Below are 7,186 nucleotides of genomic sequence, written 5' to 3' on the forward strand. Positions count from 1 at the left end.
AGTAGCTCCCTTGGCACAGAGGAATGTTGCTATTGCAGTAGCATGTTTTCTTTTCTATTTTTTTTGTCTTCCGTTGTAATGGGCACTTGCTGTGTTGTGGCCTGTGTTTGCTCTTTGCGCCTTCGCCTTTCCCAATAAGAACATTCCACTGCTCTGGGCCACTAATGGCCTGTGTGCGTGCGTCTGCATTGATGAGGGAGCAGCTTCATTCGTGGAGGAAACCAAGCAGGTAATTGCCTGTAGAATGTTTAATTGAGAGGAGAGTAGAGAAAGGGAAATGTTCAGGGAGGTGGCACTGGGAGGGTCGGGTTTGTGGGGTGGGGTGGGGTGGGGGGGGGGGGGGTATTGGGAGAGCATGGACTGGGCAGGAGGTGAGTGTAGGGTGGGTAAGGGGGGTGGGGGTGGTGGTCTGGTGAAGTCACAAGGACCTCTGAGAGAAGACCCCCCGCCTTCATTATTGCCGAGAGCATTGCAGGTTGTTAATGGTGGGGATGATACATGGTGCAGTACAGCTCAGCGATTCAGAAAGTGTAATCAGTGGAGTGTGTGTGTGTGTGTGTGTGTGTGTGTGTGTGTGTGTGTGTGTGTGTGTGTGTGTGTGTGTGTGTGTGTGTGTGTGTGTGTGTGTGTGTCTGTGTGTGTGTGTGTTTGTGTGTGTTTGAGAAGGAAAGGGAAATAGAGAGAGAGAGAAAGATCCTTTTATAGTACAGTTCACTGAGTCAGAGCACAAGACTAGTTGTGCATGTGCAAATGTGTGTATGTGTGTTCACTGAAATGCATCAACACACACAGAGACATAGACACACATACATACATCTGTGGGTATGCGTGTGCATATTAGCATGAGTAACTGTGTGTGTGTATGTGTATTTGTATGTGTGTGTGTGTGTGTGTGTGTGTGTGTGTGTGTGTTTGTGTGTGTGTCTGTGTGTCTGTGTTTGTGTGTGTGTGTGTGTGTGTGTGTGTGTGTGTGTGTGTGTGTGTGTGTGTATGTGTGTGTGTGTGTGCGTGTGTGCGCGTGTGTGTGTGTGCATGTGTGTGTGTGTGTGTGTGTGTGTGTGTGTGTGTGTGTGTGTGTGTGTGTGTGTGTGTGTGTGACTCTAATAGTGCTTGAGGATGGGGAGTATCATCCTGCTCCTAGGCACATCTACCTGCATGGGAATCAGTTCTGGGAGAGCGAGCGAGCCTCCACTCCTCTCTCTACCCTGCCCCTCAATAGCTGCTTCTAATTGCCTTATGCAAATCCTACCCGAGAGGAAATTACACTGACTTAAAAAAACAACAACATTCTGCTCAGCCTCGGGTGTATCTTCCCCCAGTGGTGCCTGTGTGAGAGCATTGCAGTATGGAACAATACTAAGTCTAACTTTGTGTTTAGTTTAGTTTAAAGATTAGGTTGACTTGGAAGGTTCACAGTATGTAAAATGTTCAGTGCCTGGCTCCTGGAATGTTTACAGAGAGTGCATAGGTTAATTGAAGAAATAGATCATAGAGTTTCCCATTAAATGCCTTCAGTTAACCTTCTATGCATTTGGTTCGATATTTTAACTTACTTCCATCATAAAAGGTGGGCCTTTCTCTTTATATTTATGGCTTCGGTAGTTCAAGCAATGTTGGAATACCATATGACGCATACATCATTTGATTGCTGATGATTGTTTATGAGCTCTTGTAAAGTATAAATGCGATGTCATGGTTTGTGTGACATTTTGATCCACCACAGTTTTGTACTCCACTACATTCCCTACTCTGGCCACAGCAAGCCGGGAGAGAACATCTGAACACGGAGCAGATGTGTGATTTTTGTCTTCTCTGAGATTTGTATTCCAGTTTCCCGTCAGTCTGGTGATGATGCTCCTTATCTCTGTTCTCTTTTCTTTCATTAGGTGGCAGTAGTGAGGTGTTTTTATAACCTGCCTGGCTACAGTCTTGGCAGATACCCACAGGGCAATATGAACACTTGCTCATATGTTTGTAACCCTATGAAAATGCATATTTACATCCATTTAGCATGTATTTTACATGTTATTTGTTTTAGTTGTCATTGTTTTTTTTCTCTTTGTAAACAGACTCACTTCACAGGGTGCTGATATATTTCTTCAGTAATATTCACAATACCATCCCCTTAGTCTCTTGTCATTGATTGCACTGAGAGGCAGAATGTATAAAATGAAGGAAGTTGTTATGTAATGTAGGTGTAAGGGGAAGAGGTCACAGGCAAGTTTCTTGTCTGACGAATCAGATGTGTCTAACCAAGGAAGTTTACATGAACCGCTGTCAAGAAAAATCACCTACTCTAAATATAGATGTTTGCCTTTTGTACTCCGTATCAGTGGAACTTCATAGGAACACTTTGCGTTGATGATTTCTGACGTGCCCATATCATGATGGTTATGACACGGCGCTGACTGCGTGAAAGGAATGGCATTCTGTCCGACCTATTACAGCTGTGTTTCCATCAACCACCATAAGAGATAGTGTTCAAAATAGTAGTCTCTCTATGACAACAACCCTGGGGCCATAGCATAGCAAAGCCTATCCAAGAATCCAAATGTGATCTAGGTATCACCAAAAAACCGAGCTGGGCTGACTCATTCATGGCTGCATGCAACATTTAAAGTAGAAGCAACAGCATGCAAATGGCAGCAGAGCTCGGTGCCATGGGGGCATTAATGGCTAACCTGAACATCAACGATGTCCTTTGTCTGATGGCACAGCCAGCCGGACCTTCCTCATTCCTGGGTCGTTTTTCTGCTGGCAGTTTGCGTTCTGTTGAATGGTCAGTTTTGGTAAGGAGTTCGGGGAGCAGCTGGATTGTGTGCTGAGCTCCCAAGCGGTTTACCTGAAGAAGGACCAGATAGCGTGCTGAGAGGGGACTTTTGGAATCAGATGTGAAAGTCATGTCCTTTCATAGGTTATTCACATGATCCAAAGGTCTACGAGTTGTCCTTGCATTGCGTGTGTGTGTGCGTGTGTGTGTGTGTGAGTGTGTGTGTGTGTGTGTGTGTGTGTGTGTGTGTGTGTGTGTGTGTGTGTGTGTGTGTGTGTGTGTGTGTGTGTGTTGTGTGTGTGTGTTTGTGCCTATGGGAGTGGGTTTGAGACGCTGTCTGTGTACAGGTTGTGCATGCATGCGTGTGTCTGTTAGTGTGTCTGTGTGCCTGAGCGTGTATGCATGCGTGTGTGTGTGTATTTGTGTGTGTCCAGTATCTTTTGGCTCATTTATTTTCCCTGAGTCATTAGTTTTCCTCCATTGCAAGTCTTCCATTAGCCTCCACAACCAGCTGTCAGATGGTCTGGTCAAAACCAGCCCACTGCTCTGTTTGATCCTACTGGGTACCCTTATGCAGGAAGTTCCAGACAAATTCAGAAGCTAGACAGAATTAAACAATGCATTTACCTATACCAAGAGACAAGCTATAATTACTGTAAAATAAGAATACCAATATAATTACGACAAGAAGCTCCATTTACGTCAAAAGAAAGATTGATTTAGAAAAAGACAAAAGTGATTTGGAATAGCTCTGACTGCGTCTGTATCTCATGAGTACCAGTTGGTGGAAGAATGGTGTCCGACTCCAAGGGTTTATTGTCTAAATTCCCCCAACACTGACACCTGAAGGTTTGGTGCTGTCATGTTGTCATCCCACACACCTGATCATTCATTATGTCATGTTGACCTATGTCATTGAACCACAGTCATTGGCTTTAAGAGCAGAGCACATTTTACAGTATGTACAATCATTATTTATCATCTAATTCCACTAATGTTATCTTGGTCTCTTCTGCTACATCACTTTTTACAAGCACCAGCAGCTTACTGTGCCAATAGTAGAAAAGGGAAACCATGAATGTCAAGCAAATGCTTTTAAAAGCAACACTATGCAACTTGACACTTTTTGAGGTATGATTTTATAGGCAACTCGTTTTGGATACCATCCTCAAATTCATTTTGATAGCATATGATCATGTGAAGGACAGATAAACACCTTTGTCTCTCCCACTAGCCATCAACGATATGCCCTATGTAATTCTGTGTTCCGGGCTGGAACCCCCTGCAAATATGGAAAAAAAGCTTTCACAGCAGTTAGTGTGTTGGCAGACTTCTCTCAGTGTCAGCTGGACTGTTGGTGGTGTTTGCAAGGTTTTTGCATGCCTTTTAGGTAGTTAGCTTGCTATATTTGGAACATAACTCCTTATTGCTTCTATAGCTCTGGTTCAAAGAAAACTAAAAAAGCAAGCCACTTGTTTCACTTTGAATGTGGTCATAGCAATTTTTGCTTTGAACGTGCATGTGTATGCATGATGGTGTAGCATTCATTGGTTCACACGTATGTGAGTGTGAGTCTGATGTTCATAATATATATATACAGCCGCGGAAAAAATTAAGAGACCACTTCAAAATTATCAGTTTCTCTGGTTTTACTATTTATTGGTATGTGTTAAAGTAAAATGTACATTTTAGTTTTATTCTATAACCTACTGGCAACATTCCTACCAAATTTCAAATAAAAATATTGTCATTTAGATCATTTATTTGCAGAAAAATGACAATTGGTCAAAATAGCAAAAATGATGCAGTGTCTTCAGATCTCGAATAATGCAAAGAAAACAAGCTCATATTCATTTTTAAACTACACAATACTAATGCTTACACTTAGGAAGAGTTCAGAAATCAATATTTGGTGGAATAACCTTGATTTAAAATCACAACTTTCATGTGTCTTGGCATGCTCTCCACCAGTCTTTCACATTGCCGTTGGGTGACTTTATGCTACTCCTGGCGCAAGAATTCAAGCAGCTCGGCTTCTTTTCATGGCTTGTGACCATCCATCTTCCTCTTTATCACATTTCAGAGGTTATTTATGGGATTCAGGTCTCGAAATTGGGCTGGCCATGACAGGGTCCTGATCTGGTGGTACTCCATCCACACCTTTACTGGCCTGGCTGTGTGGCATGGAGCATTGCCCTGCTGGAAAAAACACTTCTCAGAGTTGGGGAACATTGTCAGAGCAAAAGGAAGCAAGTTTTTCTTCCGGGACAACGTTGTACTTTGCCTGGCTGAGGTTTGTAAAAGACCATAAGGATTGAAAAAGCGGACTGGAGGTTCTTCTTAGTTCGTCTTCTCTGATGAGTCCGATTTCACAGTAGGTGCAAGACTCTCTGGCTTGTAGGCCTCTCCAGGTCTCCGTCTAACCATCAGACGACCATGTGTTGGGCAAAGCTGAAAATTGGACTCATCAGAGAAGACGAACTAGAAGACCCTCCAGTCCGCTTTTTTCAATCCTTATGGTCTTTTACAAACCTCAGCCAGGCAAAGTACAACGTTGTCCCAGAAGAAAAACTTGCTTCCTTTTGCTCTGACAATGTTCCCCAACTCTGAGAAGTGTTTTTTCCAGCAGGGCAATGCCCCATGCCACACAGCCAGGCCAGTAAAGGTGTGGATGGAGTATCACCAGATCAGGGCCCTGTCATGGCCAGCCCAATTTCGAGACCTGAATCCCATAAAAAACCTCTGAAATGTGATCAAGAGGAAGATGGATGGTCACAAGCCATGAAAAGAAGCCGAGCTGCTTGAATTCTTGCGCCAGGATTAGCATAAAGTCACCCAACGGCAATGTGAAAGACTGGTGGAGAGCATGCCAAGACACATGAAAGTTGTGATTTTAAATCAAGGTTATTCCACCAAATATTGATTTCTGAACTCTTCCTAAGTGTAAGCATTAGTATTGTGTAGTTTAAAAATGAATATGAGCTTGTTTTCTTTGCATTATTCGAGATCTGAAGACACTGCATCTTTTTTGCTATTTTGACCAATTGTCATTTTTCTGCAAATAAATGATCTAAATGACAATATTTTTATTTGAAATTTGGTAGGAATGTTGCCAGTAGGTTATAGAATAAAACAAAAATGTACATTTTACTTTAACACATACCAATAAATAGTAAAACCAGAGAAACTGATAATTTTGAAGTGGTCTCTTAATTTTTTCCGCGGCTGTATATATATATATATATATATATATATATATATATATATACATTTATATACATTATATATACTGTGCTGAGAAACAAGGAGAAAAAGAAAATAAATGCTTAGCTTTCAAATTTAAATTGTATGTCTGAAGTTGAATGGTTTGAATAACGTGATTCAGGAGACAGCAGGTGTGTTCCACTCTCAAGGATGTATATTTGGGTGTAGACACCCTGTATGTACCCAGCCTGTAGACAAGAGTGTGTATACCCTGTAAAGATATACAGTACCCTCAGGGTATAGATATTAATGTAGATGTCTTACATCAGTATGTAATAAGAGACTGAGGGTTGAAATAAAGCCATGCACCCCTAACTCCCTCCCCATCCCAACCAGATGCAGGTTTCTCAGGTCAGCTGAGGCCAGCATTACACCACTGGGTCACGATGCCCTCATGAGAGAGAGGGTTTGTCCATCTCTCTTCCAGACCACACTGACCCCCCAACCACCCAACTTCCTGTCAAAAGAGCACCATCCCACTCTCCATTATGTGTTCCTTCAGGGTTTGCTACATGATGATGTAGCCCATTTGTTTTAAGGGCGTGATCTGATAGCAGACCTTTTTAAACCTGGATTCACTCATACAGTTCTGAATGGTTAGGAAAGGCTGTCTGTATGCTTCACGCAACAGTTGCTTACTCAGTCACCAAGTAAGATAGGAGATCTTCAGGAACATGGAAGGAAGGAGGAAGAAGGAAGAAAATTTACAGAGGGATAATAAAGAGGACTGATATAGAGAGAGGCAAAGAAGAGAGTTTTGGGGAATGAAAGAAAGAAGGGAAATAAGAGATGGAGAGAGATAGAGAGAGATAGAGAGAGAGAGAGAGTCATTTGCTGTTTGCCCTGCACGTTTTCCTGATTGATGACCATGCAGCTTTAGACACTCCTGTGATCTGACAAGTCCCCACAAAAGGAAAGAAAAGAAAAAGGAAAAACAAAGACGAAAATAAAATCTCTGGCCACACACACACACACCTCTTGCTTGCGAAAGCAAACAAGACATAGACTTCTAAGTCTTGGGCCTCGTTCAAGCAAAAGGTCCGCTGGAACGCACGCCCTCACAGGCATATGTTGACCGAGCCAACACGGTCTCCCTGCTACCTCTCCTCCAGGGCTAACGTACCCGCAGTCCCAGCCTGTTCCAAGCGAGAA

The sequence above is a fragment of the Sprattus sprattus genome (genome assembly GCF_963457725.1).
Source record: "Sprattus sprattus genome assembly, chromosome: 9".
Lineage (NCBI taxonomy): Eukaryota > Metazoa > Chordata > Actinopteri > Clupeiformes > Clupeidae > Sprattus > Sprattus sprattus.